Genomic DNA, 22155 nt, shown 5'->3' on the forward strand with positions numbered 1-22155 from the left:
TCAGAAGAGGGCAACGGTTGCGGAACCGGTCGCTGACTGGCAGACAGTGACAAGGACAAGAAAAGAAAAGAAGAAACAGAAGACGCGGACGGACGGGACGAACGCGACGAAGGACACGACAGCCGGGGCTGAGGGGCGCAGAGCGACTCCCAAACATTGGGGGACGGCGGTGCTCGTCAAACCCGGGAACGACACGACGTACTCCGACATCGTAAGGAAGATACGGACCACGGTCGACCCTGCGAAGAGTCATGTTAAAGTGACGACTCTCAGGAAGACGAAGAATGGTCTGTGTCTTCTGAAGATAAAGACAGACGCCAACGGACGAGACGACTTCCGACGCGTCCTGCAGGACGCGGTCGGCGACGCAGGCAACGTCAAGACCGGGACCTCCAGGGTTCAACTGGAGATCATGGATCTTGACTGTGTCACGACCAGACACGACGTGATACAGGCACTGCGACGAGAGACGGGACGAGACGCGGACTTTGGGGTCCACATCTTCGGTCCGAACCGGGCCGAGCAGTTTATGGCCGTATGCGACCTAGAGTCGCAGGAAGCCAGAGCGCTGTTCGGCCGGGGACGGATCGGGATTGGATGGGTAGCTTGCCGCGTCCGACCACGATTGACGGTGACGAAATGCCACAAGTGCCTGGGATACGGGCACACAAAGACAAAATGTAAAAATACAGACCGGACGAAGTGCTGCAGGAAATGTGGCGAGACAGGACATTACGCCACGGACTGCAAAAACAGACCGGCCTGCCCACTGTGCGCCGAGGCGGGACACGGCGATGCGGCGCATGTCGCGGGCTCCGGGAGGTGCGCGGTGTACCGGGTTGCGCTGGAGGAGTGCAAGAAGCAGGCCGGAAGACGGACAGGATAGTTCAGGGCAACCTGAACCGTAGTAGGACAGCAGACATGCTACTACCACAGATAGCAGACGAACACGACGCCGACATTCTGATCCTGTGCGAGCCGTACAGGGTGCGACAAACACAGGATTGGATTACGAACGAGACCAAGACAGCGGCTATCTGGGTGAGGGGCGCTGCCCGAGCCCGGATAACCGCTCGTGGCGTCGGGGACGACTACGTCTGGGCTAGGGTGGGCGCTGTCACCTACGTCAGCGTCTACCTGACCCCAAACTGCGCTGCGGCGGAGTTCCGGGCGAAGGTTGCGCTTCTCGAGGACGGACTCAGGGACCTGCCCGGGGACCTCGTGGTCGCGGGGGACCTCAATGCGAGGGCGGTCGAGTGGGGCATGACGGCAACGAACAGACGCGGACGGCTGCTGCTGGAGATGGCCGCAAGGCTGGACCTAGTAGTGGCGAACACGGGAGACGTACCAACGTACAGACGGCCGGGATTTGGAGACTCCATCCCGGACGTAACGATGACGACGGACAGAACTCTGCCACGGATAGGGCGGTGGCGGGTGCTCGAAGGCTACACGGCCAGCGATCATCAGTACATCGCCTTCGAAGTGGCAGGAGAGACAAGGACGACACGGACGAGGACATGGCACCCCCCGCGGTGGAACGTAGACAAACTCGACGTACTGAAATTCTCGGCGGAGCTGGCGGCAGCGCCGGCCCCAACTACCGACGTCCCCCCAGAGCTGACTGGCCGGCAAAGGGCGGAAAGACTGGCGGACGAGACGGCCAAACTGACGACGCGGCTGTGCGACAGCACAATGCCAAAACGACGGTACGGACGTAACAGACCACCACAATATTGGTGGACGGACGAGATAGCCGAGCTGCGGAAGAGTTGCCTGGCAAAACGACGACGGGTTACGAGGGCTGGAGGGAGACCCGAGAGGGAAACCCTTCAGGCCGAGTACAAGACTGAACGGAAACGACTGACGTACGCCATCAGAGACAGCAAGACGCGATGCTGGAAGAAGCTCTGCGAGGAGGTGGACCGCGACCCCTGGGGTGCCGGTTACAAGATTGTGACCGGTAGGCTGGGGGCCCAGATCCCGCCAGAACTCAAGGATGCTGAAACCGCACGACGGATCGTCGACGGACTGTTCCCGACGCACCCGACGCGTACGGACGCGACGAACGACGACGAGACGGCGGCGCCCCCCGTCTTCACCGCCGAGGAGCTCGTCGGAGCGACCAAAGCGATGAAGAGGGGTAAGGCCCCAGGACCGGACGGGGTACCGGCGGAGGTTCTTCGGCTGATGGCGAGCCTGAGGCCGGAGATACTCCTCGACCTCTACAATACGTGCCTTACGACAGGGACATTCAGCGACCGGTGGAAGGTGGCGAGGTTGGTCCTTATCCCAAAGGGTAAGGGTGACCCCAGCACGCCGTCGGCCTACCGGCCGCTGAGCTTACTGGACACGACAGGGAAACTGTACGAACAGCTTCTGCGACCACGACTTACGGACGCGATACGGGACGGCGGAGGCCTCTCTGACCAGCAGTTCGGCTTCCGGAGGGGTCGATCAACGATTGGAGCGATCCAAGAGGTGGTTGACTCCTTCCGGTCGACAGACAGACATTGCCACGCTGTGCGACCCGTCGCGCTGCTGGTGACACTGGACGTTAAGAACGCCTTCAACTCGGCCAGGTGGGTGGATATCCTAGGGTCGCTGAGAGGCGACTTCGGGGTCCCGCCTTACTTGCTCCGAGTTGTTGAAGACTACCTTCGGAACAGACGACTGACGTACGAAACGACCGAAGGCCAAGTGACGCGACAGATTACCGCGGGGGTCGCTCAAGGTTCCATACTAGGACCCGACTTTTGGAACGGGATGTACGACGGCCTGCTCAGACTGGAGCTCCCACTCGGCGTTCGCCTGGTCGCTTACGCTGACGACGTGGCGGCAGTGATAGTCGAGCGAACTCCAGATCTGGCACAATACGCACTGAACCAGACGATGAGACGAGTCGGACGGTGGATGACTGACCACGGACTGCAACTCGCGACGGAAAAGACAGAACTGGTGCTTCTCACCAGGAGACGAATACCGACGATATTACGCATGACGGTCGGGACGGACGAGATCGAGACCAGAGGGGAAGTCAAGTACCTGGGGGTGACCCTGGATACGAAGATGACCTTCTGGCCTTACATACGACGAACGGCTCAGAAGGCGGCTGAAAGGATAGCATCCCTAAGCCGCCTGATGACAAACACGAACGGACCGAGACCAGGGAAACGGAGACTTTTGATGTCGACGGTGAACTCGATTCTCCTCTACGGTGCGGAGATCTGGGCAGACTCCCTGAAGACTAAGAAATACTGTCACGCAATGACGACGGTACAGAGACGAAGCGCGTTGAGGATCGCTTGTTCCTATCGGACGGTCTCAGCACAGGCCGTTCTGGTGGTGGCAGGCGTGATTCCCATAGACCTTCTCGCGTTCGAGCGCAGGAGAGTCTACGGAAGAGACGCGGACGTGACCCGACGGGACGCGGCAACGACGGAAAGAGACGCGACGATACAGACGTGGCAGGAACGGTGGACGGAAGAAACAACGGGAAACTGGACGAGACGACTCATTAAGGACCTGAGACCGTGGATCCAGAGGGGGTTCGGGGATGTGAATTTTTACGTCACCCAGCTTCTGACGGGCCATGGCTACTTCAGACGATACTTACACAACCTGAACCGAGTACGGACGCCCAACTGTACGTACTGCGGACACGAACGAGACGACGCGGAACACACGTTCTTCGAATGTGACCGCTGGACAGAACTGCGACAGAGACTCGAGACGGTCGTGGGAGGCATCACTCCCGACAACATTGTCGGGGTGATGCTCCATAGTACAGAAAGGTGGCAACTTGTTGCCACCTACACAGAGACAATTCTACGACGTAAGAACGCGGACGGCTGCCTGACGTAACGTAACTGACAAACTGCCTGCACGGGACGGACGGACGGACAGACTGACAAAACACACCGACAGAGCTCCCAGCTAGAAGTAATATCACCATAGTTCCTGGCTGGGAGCGTTGCACAGGAGGTGGCGGTTTAGTGGGTAGGCCACCCTGGAGTCCCACATCCGCGCTAGCCCGTATGACTGGTGCGAATCCGTAACTTGGATTCCGCAACTCCTCGGAAAAAAAAAAAAAAAAAAAAAAAAAAAAAAAAAAAATAATAATAATAATAATAATAATAATAATAATAATAATAATAATAATAATAATAATAATAATAATGATGATGATGATGATGATGATAATAATAATGATAATAATGCACAAGGTAAACAACGATATACCTCAGGTGGTAGCCCCAGCACAGGGGAAATCCACCCTGGGTTCCGATCGGGTGAAAGCCCCGGTGGCCCATGGCAGCGGCACGGATTCTGAGGGCCGCAAATTGTGCAAGGACCAGGTGACAAAGACGGCAACAAAGACAGCGGACACGAAAACTGGAACAGCGGACAGGACGATACTGGGACACCAACGACGAGACAGGACGGACAGCGTGTCGAGCACGGGCAGCGGAGCGAGTTGCGCTTCCGCTGTATCCACGATCGGCACGAAAACACGGATCACGGACGATATGGACATGACGGACTTATTGTCACTGATCCACAGTACGGCGACAAGGATGGCCGAAGCAGCGGCCATCCAAAAAAACATGAGTATGTCCGTCAAACTGGGCATAAAGACCATTCTCGAGGCTGCCGACGTTGCGCTTAACAGGCGCGCTAAAGCAGCCCCGAAAGACCACAAGACGGACAACGAGACGACGGAGACGGACGTTGAGACTGACCAACGGACACAAAACACTCCGCGGACGAAACGGAAACGGGAGGCGACTGGAGCCACTCCGGAATCCTCTCAGAAGAGGGCAACGGTTGTGGAACCGGTCGCTGACTGGCAGACAGTGACAAGGACAAGAAAGGAAAAAAAGAAACGGAAGACGCGGACGGACGGGACGAACGCGACAACGGACACGACGGCCGGGGCTGAGGGGCGCAGAGCGGCTCCCAAACACTGGGGGACGGCGGTGCTCGTCAAACCCGGGAACGACACGACGTACTCTGACATTGTCAGGAAGATACGGACCACGGTCGACCCTGCGAAGAGTCACGTTAAAGTGACGACTCTCAGGAAGACGAAGAATGGTCTGTGTCTCCTGAAGATAAAGACTGACGCCAACGGACGAGACGACTTCCGACGCGTCCTGCAGGACGCGGTCGGCGACGCAGGCAACGTCAGGACCGGGACCTCCAGGGTTCAACTGGAGATCATGGATCTTGACTGTGTCACGACCAGACACGACGTGATACAGGCACTGCGACGAGAGACGGGACGAGACGCGGACTTTGGGGTCCATATCTTCGGTCCGAACCGGGCCGAGCAGTTTATGGCCGTATGCGACCTAGAGTCGCAGGAAGCCAGAGCGCTGCTCGGCCGGGGACGGATCGGGATTGGATGGGTAGCTTGCCGCGTCCGACCACGATTGACGGTGACGAAATGCCACAAGTGCCTGGGATACGGGCACACAAAGACAAAATGTAAAAATACAGACCGGACGAAGTGCTGCAGGAAATGTGGCGAGACAGGACATTACGCCACGGACTGCAAAAACAGACCGGCCTGCCCACTGTGCGCCGAGGCGGGACACGGCGATGCGGCGCATGTCGCGGGCTCCGGGAGGTGCGCGGTGTACCGGGTTGCGCTGGAGGAGTGCAAGAAGCAGGCCGGAAGACGGACAGGATAGTTCAGGGCAACCTGAACCGTAGTAGGACAGCAGACATGCTACTACCACAGATAGCAGACGAACACGACGCCGACATTCTGATCCTGTGCGAGCCGTACAGGGTGCGACAAGCACAGGATTGGATTACGAACGAGACCAAGACAGCGGCTATCTGGGTGAGGGGCGCTGCCCGAGCCCGGATAACCGCTCGTGGCGTCGGGGACGACTACGTCTGGGCTAGGGTGGGCGCTGTCACTTACGTCAGCGTCTACCTGACCCCAAACTGCGCTGCGGCGGAGTTCCGGGCGAAGGTTGCGCTTCTCGAGGACGGACTCAGGGACCTGCCCGGGGACCTCGTGGTCGCGGGGGACCTCAACGCGAGGGCGGTCGAGTGGGGCATGACGACAACGAACAGACGCGGACGGCTGCTGCTGGAGATGGCCGCAAGGCTGGACCTAGTAGTGGCGAACACGGGAGACGTACCAACGTACAGACGGCCGGGATTTGGAGACTCCATCCCGGACGTAACGATGACGACGGACAGAACTCTGCCACGGATAGGGCGGTGGCGGGTGCTCGAGGGCTACACGGCCAGCGATCATCAGTACATCGCCTTCGAAGTGGCAGGAGAGACAAGGACGACACGGACGAGGACACGGCACCCCCCGCGGTGGGACGTAGACAAACTCGACGTACTGAAATTCTCGGCGGAGCTGGCGGCAGCGCCAGCCCCAACTACCGACGTCCCCCTAGAGCTGACTGGCCGGCAAAGGGCGGAAAGACTGGCGGACGAGACGGCCAAACTGACGAAGCGGCTGTGCGACAGCACAATGCCAAAACGACGGTACGGATGTAACAGACCACCACAATATTGGTGGACGGACGAGATAGCCGAGCTGCGGAAGAGTTGCCTGGCAAAACGACGACGGGTTACGAGGGCTGGAGGGAGACCCGAGAGGGAAACCCTTCAGGCCGAGTACAAGACTGAACGGAAACGACTGACGTACGCCATCAGAGACAGCAAGACGCGATGCTGGAAGAAGCTCTGCGAGGAGGTGGACCGCGACCCCTGGGGTGCCGGTTACAAGATTGTGACCGGTAGGCTGGGGGCCCGGATCCCGCCAGAACTCAAGGATGCTGAAACCGCACGACGGATCGTCGACGGACTGTTCCCGACGCACCCGACGCGTACGGACGCGACAGACGACGACGAGACGGCGGCGCCCTCCGTCTTCACCGCCGAGGAGCTCGTCGGAGCGACCAAAGCCATGAAGAGGGGTAAGGCGCCAGGACCGGACGGGGTACCGGCGGAGGTTCTTCGGCTGATGGCGAGCCTGAGGCCGGAGATACTCCTCGACCTCTACAACACGTGCCTTACGACAGGGACATTCAGCGACCGGTGGAAGGTGGCGAGGCTGGTCCTTATCTCAAAGGGTAAGGGTGACCCCAGCACGCCATCGGCCTACCGGCCGCTGAGCTTACTGGACACGACAGGGAAACTGTACGAACAGCTTCTGCGACCACGACTTACGGACGCGATACGGGACGGCGGAGGCCTCTCTGACCAGCAGTTCGGCTTCCGGAGGGGTCGATCAACGATTGGAGCGATCCAAAAGGTGGTTGACTCCTTCCGGTCGACAGACAGACATTGCCACGCTGTGCGACCCGTCGCGCTACTGGCGACACTTGACGTTAAGAACGCCTTCAACTCGGCCAGGTGGGTGGATATCCTAGGGTCGCTGAGAGGCGACTTCGGGGTTCCGTCTTACTTGCTCCGAGTTGTTGAAGACTACCTTCGGAACAGACGACTGACGTACGAAACGACCGAAGGCCAAGTGACGCGACAGATTACCGCGGGGGTCGCTCAAGGTTCCATACTAGGACCCGACTTTTGGAACGGGATGTACGACGGCCTGCTCAGACTGGAGCTCCCACTCGGCGTTCGCCTGGTCGCTTACGCTGACGACGTGGCGGCAGTGATAGTCGAGCGAACTCCAGATCTGGCACAATACGCACTGAACCAGACGATGAGACGAGTCGGACGGTGGATGACTGACCACGGACTGCAACTCGCGACGGAAAAGACAGAACTGGTGCTTCTCACCAGGAGACGAATACCGACGACATTACGCATGACGGTCGGGACGGACGAGATCGAGACCAGAGGGGAAGTCAAGTACCTGGGGGTGACCCTGGATACGAAGATGACCTTCTGGCCTCACATACGACGAACGGCTCAGAAGGCGGCTGAAAGGATAGCATCCCTAAGCCGCCTGATGGCAAACACGAACGGACCGAGACCAGGGAAACGGAGACTTTTGATGTCGACGGTGAACTCGATTCTCCTCTACGGTGCGGAGATCTGGGCAGACTCCCTGAAGACTAAGAAATACTGTCACGCAATGACGACGGTACAGAGACGAAGCGCGTTGAGGATCGCTTGTTCCTATCGGACGGTCTCAGCACAGGCCGTTCTGGTGGTGGCAGGCGTGATTCCCATAGACCTTCTCGCGTTCGAGCGCAAGAGAGTCTACGGAAGAGACGCGGACGTGACCCGACGGGACGCGGCAACGACGGAAAGAGACGCGACGATACAGACGTGGCAGGAACGGTGGACGGAAGAAAAAACGGGAAACTGGACGAGACGACTCATCAAGGACCTGAGACCGTGGATCCAGAGGGGGTTTGGGGATGTGAATTTTTACGTCACCCAGCTTCTGACGGGCCATGGCTACTTCAGACGATACTTACACAACCTGAACCGAGTACGGACGCCCAACTGTACGTACTGCGGACACGAACGAGACGACGCGGAACACACGTTCTTCGAATGTGACCGCTGGACAGAACTGCGACAGAGACTGGAGACGGTCGTGGGAGGCATCACTCCCGACAACATTGTCGGGGTGATGCTCCATAGTACAGAAAGGTGGCAACTTGTTGCCACCTACACAGAGACAATTCTACGACGAAAGAACGCGGACGGCTGCCTGACGTAACGTAACTGACGGACTGCCGGCACGGGACGGACGGACGGACAGACTGACAAAACACACTGACAGAGCTCCCAGCTAGAAGTAATATCACCATAGTTCCTGGCTGGGAGCGTTGCACAGGAGGTGGCGGTTTAGTGGGTAGGCCACCCTGGAGTCCCACATCCGCGCTAGCCCGTATGACTGGCGCGAATCCGTAACTTGGATTCCGCAACTCCTCGGAAAAAAAAAAAAAAAAAAAAAAAAAAAAAAAAAAAAAAATAATGATAATAATAATGATAATATGAAATTTTGCCATACGATTATTACACATTTCATTTTTTGGCAAACTTTTTTTTATTTTCTGAAAACTTTTTTCATTTTCTGAAAACTTTTCTCGTGGTAAACGAATGAATATGAATAATTGCTCGGTATATTAATAATAATAATAAATAAATAATTGTTAAGTATATAAATTCACATTTTTAAATCCATCAAATATCGTATTGATGGTGAAACGTTTCCGCCCGATGGTGGGTCGTCCGAGGCGTCAAACATCAAATATTTACATTAATTCTATGTCTACAGTTTATCCTATAGCTATTGGGGGGCTGGGACAAACCCCCAAGGTACGGTGTCGGTCTGTCCAGGTATCAATTGCCGCTTGTCATCCTGCCAACTCAGAGCCAATTTTTTTTGTACGATCGTGCTTACTTCGTGTTTTTTGCTGCGTATTAAACACTGTGGAAGAGTCAACTTTCGGTAAGCCGTCAGACAGCGCTTATAATCATCAAACGTGATGCTATTTATCGATGAATTTCTCACACCCTTGGCACGCTTACTCACTTTTACGCCACTGTCATATTTTTCCCCATCCTCACCCATCGTAGTAAGTGTGTACAGCTTTGCTCGCAGTCCCACATACTCAGTCATAATTTTACCATTATTTTCATCCTTCATTAGCCCTAGTTGTTTTTTGTTTTTAAGGGGAATACCATACACAGTGTCGGGCGGATAGTCAGAGGTGTCAAACATTGTATCTACATCACGTTTGATGATATCGTAGATATTAGGCACATTGAATTGATATATAAGGCTGTCTGTGTCGGTATACATCAATTTAGCCTGTTTATTCGAAAAGTTGGTTTTAATATAATTATAGTGGAAGTCGTAGAGAAAGATTTTTGACAGATCTAGAATTGATGCGCCGACGTAAATAGGTTTGGCGAAGTGAACTTTGACACGATTCGTTTCAATGATAACCATATCAGTGTCAAATACGGTGCAGCTGTGAAAGTTTGCTCGGGCAATAAGCGTTCTCGCACCACCTTTTCCCTCCCATTTTGTAACCAATTTAACATCTTTATGATTTCGCACATTCTCCATAGTCTTGCCGAACACAGCGTTATTCATGAGTTTGTAAAAGTTTTTCTCAAATTCATTCCTAGATTGCTCACGCATGTCTGTATTGAGCGTGATCTACGGCTCGAGCCATGGAGATTGCGCAAACTTCAAAATTCTATGCACTTTCGTTAATTTCAATCCTAAACTCAAACACTGTTTCAAATTTCTATAGTGCAATATATACTTTGTTTTGGGGTGAAGGGTGGTCGCGAGTTTGGCATTTTTACTACCTGGAGGAGTAAAATGTTCGGGACAAAGAGGTAAGTCTTTGTGATCCTCGTGGAGTTCTACAGGGTAGTCCAAATCTACCTCCAGAAAGTAACCGATCGGCGAATCGTCCGGATGGTTCGTTATATCGATGTGCTGATACTCCCACTCGAACGAACCGATTGGTAAATGCACGCTCATAGCTGCACCGTACAGGTTATTCACGTCAAAATACATGAGATACGATTCCGCTTTGTTTGGATCAAAATCTGTTCCCATGAATCTATTATTGGCCCGAGCGTGTCGATTAGAACATTGCGCTACGCCGCCTCAAATGGCTCTTTCAATAAATAACACCATTTCAGGGTTGTCTAAAAGTTGCAAATTTACATTAGTATGCTTGAGCATCGCGTCAAAAGCAAGCCCCGGTGCAGTGTAGTAGTGCAACGGATCTAAATTGTATGTTTTGAAGCAGCTAGCGCGGAAATTTTCGAAAATATCGGCAAGCAAAAGAACATCGGTCTTTAAATATAAATCTGAGTAGCCCCCCAATGACTCTAAATGGAATTCCCTCCAAACAGTTTTCGCGTGCTCGTAATCGGTGTCTGAAATATTTGCATCGCTGAGGTGCGAGTAGAAATGCTTCTTTGCAGGTAATCGCGGTTCATCGAGTTTCCCCCAACAATCGACGTATTCATAGGGAAAAACGCCTTTGCGGGTCATCAAACTGAACTAAGTCGGGTTATTATAAAATTTGCGTGTTATGCGTTTATCGGTATCGGTCAAATATGTGGAAAGTTTATCGATGCTGCTAGCCATAAATCGGAACGAATCGATGAATCTCAAGTGCATCATTGTTCCATCGACGCGTTTCGAGAAGGATATATTTTTCCTTATTTATGGGTAGCAGTGTAATTTTACCAGGAAAAGTTGACGCGAGGGATTTTATTAAAAAGTGAGAATCGTAACCGGACAAATTGTGGAAAACTATTGGAATTGTGTGCGTCTCTCTGAAATTCAAATTACACCGATTATGAGCAGGACCACGATATTTACCCGTGAAGTGACAGTGATCGTAACACTTTTTCTCCTCAGGGGTAAACGGTTTTTCACAAATATTACAATTCTTTGCGCGCATGTGACGATCGCGTTGCACTTGGGTAAGAGACTTCATCGGAATTATGTTTTTGATGCGTGACTCTACTTGAATTGATAAATCTTTAAGCTGTTTCATAAACCAATCTATGCAATCGACACCGCGTTTACCGTGGAACTCCGATAAAGTCTCATCGTACGTGCAATGTACATAGTACGCTACACTGTGCGGGATATGCTTTTGAATTTCACAAGTCTTACGAGTTTCAAATTCATCCACAGGTTCAGGGATTAATATACATTCGAGATCGGCGTATGCGACAAATGGAACGGTGCCTTTGTTTTGAAAATTGGAAAATACTAAATCTTTACACTTGGGAAATTCTATGCGTACTTTATTTAGCATAATACAATCTTGTCGATGATTGTCGTAGGCGTATTCCACGCTAAAGTGGCACAAACATCTGTCACATAAAAACAGCTGGCCATTATGATCAGACAATTGTTTGCTCACCAATCGGGAAAGATCTTTAATCCAAGCAAAATGGAATCTCGGTGCAAACTCACCAGTCATATCGTCTTCCGGATTACTCTCAACCATTAGAAGATGGATCGTGTCAATGTTTACGCTATGCAAATTTTTACTCAAATAAATTGGCACGATGACGCTTTTATTTGATTTTGCATGATGCGAAAAAGTTTCAGATTCTATACCATATACATTGATGCGCAAATTATTCAATCTCTCAAGCTTTTTCACATCATGTAGAGTAGCAGGGAATTTGATACCTGTACAGTCCAACTCGGAAATATATCGACGATAGTTGGGAGTCCTATCGGTGTGGGTGTCGACCGGGTGGAGGGCTGCTGTGACGGACCAGAGAAGGCATCTTTCGTCCTCGTTCCTCATGTTAATCACAGCCTTTTTATGTCGAATGTCTTGGGGCAGGTCGACGAATGTTGAAGCCCCCGCGGCGAGAGGCTGGTAGCGATTGATATTTACAGTGAGGTTAAGGATCTCAATCATACTCCAGCCGGAATCACGTTGCTCGAAATCTTCCACCTTTGACTGCAGATCACCCCGTGCACGTATAAACCAACCATTTATATCGCTTGATGGGAGGAGAATCGCCACGTTGGAGGTGTTGAAACTCTTAACTTCGGTGGAGATCTCCTCGTGCTTGGCATTTTCGAATTTGCACGATAATATGAGGTTAACCTTCACATTTCCCTCCTCGCGCAGTATCAGCTCCAACTTCTCGGTGACGACGCGCTGCACATCGTCCAGAAAGGCGTCCAAATTTTCATGACGGAGATTTGTGACAACCCCCGTTCTGATTCGGCTGGCAAAAGCGCTATCCACGTCGTCCCATTGTACACCCGCAGGAGTAACGATATTTCCACCCGTCACCACTGTGCGCTGCTGCAACTTCTTGATCTTCGTCACCCAAGATTGCTGGAGTGCGATCGTATGTTGGATCCGTATTTTCACACCAACGGTTGTTCCTCGTTGCATGGAAATATCGCGCAGAACTTGGATATTCGCAATTCCAATATCAGCCCAATGATTGATGACGGCGTCATTCTCTTCTCCGGGTGGTTGCTCTCTCAGCAAATTGTACGTCCTCTCCATCTGCTCCGCAAGTCCCATATACGCTTCGACTGCCATGACTTTGACGTTGATATAAGCCGAACTTTGTATAACTTTTTTGACTTGCACGTATCGTGTAAGACTGGCGAGTCTGCATCGGATACGTTGAGCTTATATGTATATAGGCCGATAGATTGCAAGAATTTGGGAACTGTGCGCACTGCGTTCTGTGCATATCGGAGGGTAAAATGACGTCAGAGATGCGGTGCGCACTGCGTTCTGCGCATCTCGGAGGGAAAAATGACGTCAGAGACGACTGGGCCCACCCTTTATCCGACCCGCCATCCCTAAATTTTTGGGTTTTATTGCTCTCCCGGCTCTGCAGAGATGATGAAATTCATGTAAAAAATGACGCCAAAGACGGCTGGGGTCCGCAGTCCCCGCCCCCACCATCCCTAAATTTTTGCGGCTTATCTGCCAGTTTGAAGTCACCCAGTTCCGCAGCTGCATCTTGCCTAAAAGCGTGTTGGAACAGGTTTTCACCCCCTCCCCCTTCTCCACGAACCCGCCGCTGCCTAATGTAGTTTTTGAGTTTTATGAGTCGTTAAGCAGCGTGGGCCATGTGGTGGGAAAAATCGGTCAACGAAAAGCGGGTGGCGAACAGTGTGTGGTGTGAGAAAAATCTTATCTTGCCCGCTCTTCACCGGATGGTATGTGTACACACAGTTTTGGGTTTTACGACTCTTTATAGCGAACAAGTCCGAGCCTGCACATCCCCCGCCATTCTCTATGATATGTATGTTCGGTTTCAATGAGCTACTATAACAAAGAAGCTGAGCCTTTGCTATCGAGGCGTGAATTTATAAACCGAGCTCCCCTTATCGTCATCGATTGCTCCAAGCAGAACGAAACATTGAAAACTGAACCTGTGGACATTCGATTGGAATTTGACTGTAGCATTACGTTCCCGCTACACACTTCTGCCTACTGCATGATCTTGCATGATCGCATTGTTGAATATAATCCGATCAGTGGTACTGTCAAGAAATTCGTATAAGTCAATTTTGAAATAATGATATGTTTAATTAATATGGATATTGAAAATAATATGTATTACCTTACTCGTTAAAATTTAGAATAAGATAATTGAGAATACAATAAGAAAACTAAATGTAATTGATGTTAAACAAAAAAATTGTTAAAAGCATTCAAAACGTCATTTTAAACCTTCCTTCAGGGGTCATTTCCTGGAATTTTTTCAATAGATTTAGCGGGTTTTTACCCTATCCGATTTATGTGCGGCTTTCCGGCGCCAAACAAGTCTCGAAAGGAATTATTGTGCGTGTGTGTGTGTGTGTATGTGCGTCGAATCCTATGAAAATAGCCACCGAACATGACCGAGGGGGGGGGGGGGGGGTGAGTTAGGGTGAGCCGTGGGTCGAGGGGGGAGCTAGGGGGGAGCTAGGGGGGGTGGTGGTCCAGAACTCTCATATATACACCACTCAATTCTGCACTTGCTATCCACTTCAATTCCTTATGTGCTTACTTTTCTTTTTTTCATCAATCGAAGCTTCCATTCGTTGGTTGAAAATTGGTGTTCCTTCTCTATTGATATCGATCCATCTCCTTGACTTGCTGAATTATTTTTGCTACCGCTCTGCCCGTTATTCTCCAAAATCACCTTCTTTATATTATTTTTTTCTCTATATTTGTGTTGCTGTTCACTTCGCAAAACACCTCTTTCTCTTGTGGTTAACATAGATCCTGGTCGTCCTCTTGTCTGGTTATAGGAATATTTGTTTATTATTATTTTCTGGCTTATTTCGTTATTCGCACTTACAATATTATTTTCCTTTTTTACTTTTGTGATACGTCCGACCATCCACCGTCTCCATCGCCTTGTCTGCTAGTTGAAACTCCTCCTTTCTGTTTGTTTATTGAAAAGCCAGTATGATATTTTTTGTTCGCTTCCCTATATTTTCGCTGCTGTTCTCGTCGTCTAATTTTCGCTCTTCTATGTCCATCACATTGGTTGGTCGTCCTCTTGATTTATTTTCCAAATCAATAATCACAATCGATTCTTCTAATTCTTCGACACCCTTTGTTGAATTATTTTTACTACCGCTCTGCCGGTTATTCTCCAAAATCACCTTCTTTATATCATTTCTTTCTCTATATTTGCATTGATGTTCATTCCGCAAAACACCTCTTTCTCTTGTGGTCAACATCGATCCTGGTCGTCCTCTCACCTGGTCATACGAATATTTTATGGATATTATTCTATGGCTTATTTGGTTCTTCGCACTTACGATTTTATTTTCCTCTTTCTTTTGTAATATTTCTGACCATCCACCATCTTTATCGCCTTGTCTGCTGCTTGAAACTCCTCCTTTTTCCATTGTCATCGTAAATCATGGCTGTCCTTTTGACTGTTTGGTGATATATTTAGATTTACTATTATTTGATTGTTACTTTTCATACTTATTACTCACTATCTGAATTTTATTTTGGTACTGCAAGACATTGAAGTGTCCACTGTCTCCGTCGCCGGTGAAGAGTAGCGAGAATTGTGTTTTATTTTGTGATCCGATCCGGTGTGGCTGAATTTGTTCTTCGCGATACACGATCAAACATATCTCAAAAATATCCGCAGCTGCATATATTTCATTTTTATTCATATGTGATTTGTAATCACCAGGTGACCTAATCACAGCACCGTTTGACTCATTACCCGTGATAAAACCCGCAAATGTGGACCAATTATCCACTATATTTGAAACGATACTCAGTCTCACCTCTGCGTGTCGATCTTGAGTGCCGTATACACAATACGCCAACGCGCGAAGAAGACAATTCCCGTCGGGAATCATCTTGATAATTTTCGTTTGCGTGTTCATTTTTTGTGCGTCAGAAACAGATACCTATAAAGATATTTGTCAAAGACTGTCATAAATAGCCGATGACAGCTGTCAAAGGGTTTGCTAGATGCTTTTTGTTTTGTTTTCGGCATCTCACCCCACCGCCAACTTCATGCGTATACTATTGTTATTATAATCTTTTTTTTTACTATTGTTATTATAATCTTTTTCTACGTTCATTTGTTTGAAACTTTTTTATTAGATAGAGAGATAATATTTAATTTACTTTTAAAAAAAGAGAAATTCAAAAAAAAAAAAAATTTTATTTACATTAATTGAATTCATTAAAAATAAATGTGATTATTGAAAAAATCCTACGTATTTTTTAATTATTTGCTCACATATTAATTAAAATGAAAATTTCATCCATTAAGAAAATGCCATTCAATTTACTTCATGAATTGTAGTTTGGAACATTCATACAATGGAATAGAACTTATTTCAATGTTTCAAGAAAACATACAGATAGATAGATGATTATTCATTCAATTTCATATTTTCAATTTTTAAAAATTAATTATTCTTCAATTCAAGAAAAATAATTTATTCAAATTATTTGTTTTCTTATTTCATTAAATTATTCAACTCAATTACCTCCATTTAGATTCAATTATATTAATGAATAATTTTTAATTTACTTTTAAAAAAAAAGAAATAAAAAAAAAAAAAATTTTTTTACAATTATTAAATTCATTAAAAATAAATATAATTATTGAAAAAATCCTATATATTTTTTGATTATTCGCTTAAATTCAAAGCAGGACGAGCTGCTATATTTGAAGAACATGATAAAAATCATCATGAACATATTCTAGGCATATAATTGATTAAACCTTCATGATTAAATAATCTTTGACTTCTCAAACGCTCATAAATAATATTCACTAAACAAAATAAACCTGAAGAACATAAACCATCAGATATTTATAATGAATAAGAACGATAAATTCCTCATCTTATTAAAGTTAATAAGCCAGATAATATTATTATTATATGAGCAATTGAAGAATAAGCAATTAAAGATTTTAAACCAACTTGAAATATTCTAATTGAACTAATATAAATTCCTTCTATTATTCTCAAAACAATTAAATAAACATTTGAAAAAATCCCCATATTAATTAAATATAAATAAACTCGCAATAAACCACACCCCCCTAACATCAATATAGTAGCAGCTAGAATCATTGAACCACAAACAGGAGCTTCTACATGAGCTTTAGGCAACTATAAATGTATAAAAAAAATTGTTAACTTCACCAAAAAAGCAAAAATTAAAAATACTAATAAATAAAATGAATGATCTTGAAATAAATTTTCTACAGAAAAAATATAATTTATATTGTTGAATTCATAAAATAAATAAATAATTCCTAATAATAAAGGTAAAGAAGCCAATAAAGTGTTAAATAATAAATGAATACCTGCTTGAACACGATCCAATCGACTACCTCATCCTAAAATTAAACAAAAAGTAGGAACTAAACTACATTCAAAAAAAAGTTAAAATAAAAATGAATTATTTACAGTAAATGTCAAAAATAAAAATAAAATTAAAAAAAATATTAATCAAATAAAATAATTCAAATAAATTTTGATTTCATAAATAAAATACCTTGATATAATTATTAATGCTCCAATTCATGAAGTTAATAGAACTGACCCAAAAGATAAATTATCACACCCCAAAAAAATATTTATACTCTTAAATTCAAATCTATAATTTCCAGAAAATGTAAAAAGAAATCTTAAAAAAAATAAATTAACCTGAAAAAATCAAAAATTATTCTCAGAAACTATAATTAAAAATAATGAATAAAACTAAAACTTTAGCATTAAAAAATTTTTAAAACTTGAAAATAATCATTACCATGTAAACGAATTATGTAAATCAAAAAAGATAAACCCAAAACCCCCTCACAAACTCTAAAAATTCAAAGAATTATAATAAAATACATCTCTAATATTTACATATTTAACAATAAAATTAATATTGAATATAATATCAAAATAATAAATTCAATTCTTAATAAAACTATCAATAAATGAAACCGATTTAATCTTGAACATAAGAATCCAATTAAAAATATAAAATAAACTAAATAATAAAAATCTATTAAAATAATAAATTATATATATGTATATATATATATATATTTTATGAAAGAAGTTCGTGACCAGGAGGTAGATTGAAGATGAACTTAGTCGAAATTCCGGTCAGGAGAAGAACGTTTAATAATTTGTAAAACGTGAAAATAATAATCGACGTTTCGGTCGGGCCCTGCCGACCATCCTCAGGAAAAATTTCTATAATAATTAACAAAAAGGATGCTTCAAAACACAATTCTGGATTAAAAGCATGGAAATATGTTCATACGAATACTTGTTGTTGTGAACAATAGGTGAAAAATTACACAGTTGCACGAACATGTCTGAGTGACAGTTTTAGGTTAAGTGTCAAAGTTTTAACGGATGGTTAAATAGAGGAAAAATACGTTAATACGAAATGAATTATGTCGGAAAAAGGACTTAATAAGAATGTGGAAATTAGAATTGAGGAAGAGATCAGTTAAATTTGAACAGATTACTCACAAAAAGTGACGACCAGTACATGCTTGGGTGTTGTTAATAGTTCAGCATTATATATATATATATATACATATATATAATATGTATATATCAATTTCAAAAAAAAGAAAAAAAATTCCTATCATTAATCTCCAAAATTAATATTTTAATGAACTATTTTTTGAAATTTAATATTAAATATAAGTTTTAATAGTTTATTAAAAATATTGATTTTGTAAATCAGAGAAAAAATTTTTTTTTTATAACTGATTAATATAAATTCATTTACATTAATTCGTTATAAAAATTTTTATACTATTTATATTAATCAACACTATAATAATATATTCAACAAAAACTACATTTACAATAGGATTAATCTTACTAATTCAAACATCTTCAATTTCTGTAACATTAGGAATGTTGAATTTAAGATTTTGATACTCATATATAATTTTTTAAAGTTTTTTAGGAAGATTATTAATTATTCTTATTTATGTATCAAGATTAATCTCAAATGTAAAATTTCTTTTTAACAAATGAATAATAATAAATATTATCATAATTGTTTTAATATTTATATTAATAATTATTTATCATAAAATAAATTTTTTATTTGAAGATACAATAAAATTCCCTTATATTGAACTAAATAAAAGTATATTAATTAAAATATCATTAAATAAATTATTCAATAAACCAGATTTCATTATTTCATTTATAATAATAAACTATTTATTCATTACACTAATTATTGTTGTAAAAATTTCTAATATCAGTTTAGGACCTTTACGAAAAACTTTCCAATGTTACCTTTACGTTTAAAAAATAGTTTATTAAAAATTATAAATAGATCTTTAGTAGATTCACCAACACCATCGAATATTAATTCAATATGAAATTTTTGTTCATTGTTAGGATTATGTTTGGTAACCCAACTAATTACAGGTATTTTTTCAGCTATACATTATACACCTAATATTCAAATAGCATTTGATGGAATTATTCATATTGACCGAGATATTAATAATGGTTGAATAATCAAAAATTTACATGCAAATGGTGCTTCTATATTTTTCATTTGTATATATTTACATAACGGACGAGGAATATTTTTTGGATCATTCAACTTTAAACCAACTTGAATGACAGAAACAATAATGTTATTATTAACTATAGCAGCTGCATTTTTAGGATACGTCTTACCTTGAGGGCAAATATCTTTTTGAGGAGCCACTGTAATCACAAACCTCCTTTCAGCTTTCCCGTATTTACGAGAATTCTTAGTACAATGATTATGAGGAGGATTTTCTATTAATAATGCTACACTAACACGATTTTTTAGTCTTCATTTTATTATTCCTTTTATTATTATTATAATAACAATTATTCATTTAATATTTCTTCATTATACAGGATCAAGAAATCCTTTAGGAACTAATAGTGATACTGACAAAATACCATTTCAATCATACTTTTTATTAAAAGACATTGTAGGATTTATTTTAATATACTTTATTTTAATTTATATTATTTTAATAAATCCCAATATATTAGGAGACCCAGACAATTTTGCCCCTGCTAATCCTATAATTACCCCACCTCATATAAAACCTGAATGATATTTTTTATTTGCATATGCAATCCTACGATCTATCCCTAATAAATTAGGAGGAGTAATTCTTCTTTTAATATCTATTTTAGTGTTATTAATTATACTTTTTTATGAAATAATGAATTTTACAGGATTGAATTTTTATCCATTCAGACAATTTCTATTTTGAATATTTATTAGAATTGTATCAATACTAACACGAATTGGAATAAGACCTGTAGAAAATCCATTTATTATTTTTGGACAAATTTTAACATTAGTATACTTCTTTTATTTTTTAATATATCCTATATTAACAAAAACCTGAGACTATTTATTAAATTGAATTAACCGTACAAATCAATGAACTTGAATAAGTTTATGTCTTGAAAACATAATATAAAAGTTTCAAATCTTTCATTGATTTGAACTTGAATAATTGAATTTTTAATATAATTTTTGATAAAAAACAATAAAATATAAATTGTGAACCCATAAATAAAATTAAATAATTTAATAAAACAGGTAAAATTTTTTTTCAAGCCATTATCATTAATTTATCATAACGTAAACGAGGCAAAGTTTCTCGAATTAAAATAAATAAAAATCTAATAAAAATCATTATTAAATAAAAAATAAAACTATATAAATCACCTCCTAAAAACATTAAAACAAATAATATGCTTATAAATAAAATTCTCGAATATTCAGATAAAAAAATTAATGAGAATCCTACACCTCTATACTCAATATTAAACCCAGAAACCAACTCTGATTCCCCCTCAGACAAATCAAAAGGTGTTCGATTTGTTTCAGCTAAACAAATAATGAATCAAACAAAATTTAAAGGAAAAGTTAAAAAAATAAATCGAATAAATTCCTGATATAAACTAAATAAATTCATTGAATAACCTTCAATTAAAAATAAAATTGATAAAATTACTATAACTAAACTAACTTCATAAGAAATTGTCTGAGCTACAGTACGTAATATGCCTAAAAAAGAATACTTGGAATTTAAAGATCATGCAGAAATCATAACAGGATAAATTCCAATACCTGAACAACATAAAAAAAACACCAAACTTAAATCAAATGAATGAAAATTAGTAACATAAGGTATTGTTATTCAACAAATCAATATTAATATTAATATAATTAAAGGAGATAAAAAATAAGGAAAAAAATTTGATATTAAAGGAACAGAAAACTCTTTAGAAAATAACTTAATAACATCAGAAAATGGCTGTAAAATACCTACAATTCTAACTTTATTAAGCCCTTTACGAATCTGAATTAAACCTAAAACTTTACGCTCTAAAAGAGTTAAAAAAGCCACTCTAACTAATACCATAATAAGTAAAATTAATCTTCTTAAAAAAACTATAATCAATTCATCGATATAAATTACTAATTGTATAATAAAATATACATAAATAAATTCTAAATTTATTACATTATTCTGCCAGAATAGTTAACAAATTTAATAAAATTCATTTTAAATAAAATTATAATAATTTAAAATTATGGTCCTCTCGTACTAAAAATTTTTAATAAAATCAAGGATAGAAACCAACCTGGCTTAAACCGGATTGAACTCAGATCATGTCAAATTTTAAAGGTCGAACAGACCTAAATTTTTAAGCTTCTACACCCAAAATAAATTTTAATCCAACATCGAGGTCGCAATTTTTTATGTCAATAAGAACTTTAAAAAAAATAACGCTGTTATCCCTAAGGTAATTTAATCTAATAATCTGAAATAGAGGATCAAAAATTCATTAATTAATGTAACACAAAATAAAAAGTTTATCAAATTTAACTATCACCCCAACAAAATAATTATATTTATTTCATGAAAATAAATTAATTAATAAAATAAATATAATCATAAAACTCTACAGGGTCTTCTCGTCCTCAAATGAAATTTAAGCTTTTTAACTCAAAAATTAAATTCAATAACTAATAATTATAAGACAGCCTTAATCTCGTAAAATCATTCATTCCAGTCCTAAATTAAAGAACAAATTATTATGCTACCTTTGCACAGTTAGAATACTGCGGCTATTTAAAATTTTCACTGAGCAAATTAGACCTTTTATATTTTTCCAAAAAGACATGTTTTTGTTAA

The 22155-nt window shown here is 42.9% G+C and overlaps 2 long non-coding RNA genes across 4 annotated transcripts; one reads left to right on the forward strand and one right to left on the reverse strand.

Annotated features, from left to right (window-relative positions):
- Positions 1-4478: 4478 nt before the first annotated feature.
- On the reverse strand, positions 4479-19676 carry LOC124309691 (uncharacterized). The gene is made up of 3 exons (XR_006909299.1): positions 19447-19676; positions 17819-17822; positions 4479-4488 (listed from the first exon to the last, which is right to left on the reverse strand). It is a non-coding gene; the product is annotated as an uncharacterized LOC124309691 (long non-coding RNA).
- LOC124309690 (uncharacterized) lies at positions 9318-21729 on the forward strand. Of its 3 annotated transcripts, none has more exons than XR_006909296.1 (3): positions 15067-15076; positions 15930-15938; positions 21499-21729. It is a non-coding gene; the product is annotated as an uncharacterized LOC124309690 (long non-coding RNA). The 3 variants fall into 3 exon arrangements; XR_006909297.1 differs by lacking the exon at positions 15930-15938 and adding an exon at positions 19284-19290; XR_006909298.1 differs by lacking the exons at positions 15067-15076; positions 15930-15938 and adding an exon at positions 9318-9345.
- Positions 21730-22155: the final 426 nt, after the last annotated feature.

The sequence above is a fragment of the Neodiprion virginianus genome, unplaced genomic scaffold (genome assembly GCF_021901495.1).
Source record: "Neodiprion virginianus isolate iyNeoVirg1 unplaced genomic scaffold, iyNeoVirg1.1 ptg000023l, whole genome shotgun sequence".
In the NCBI taxonomy this organism is placed as follows: Eukaryota; Metazoa; Arthropoda; class Insecta; order Hymenoptera; family Diprionidae; genus Neodiprion; species Neodiprion virginianus.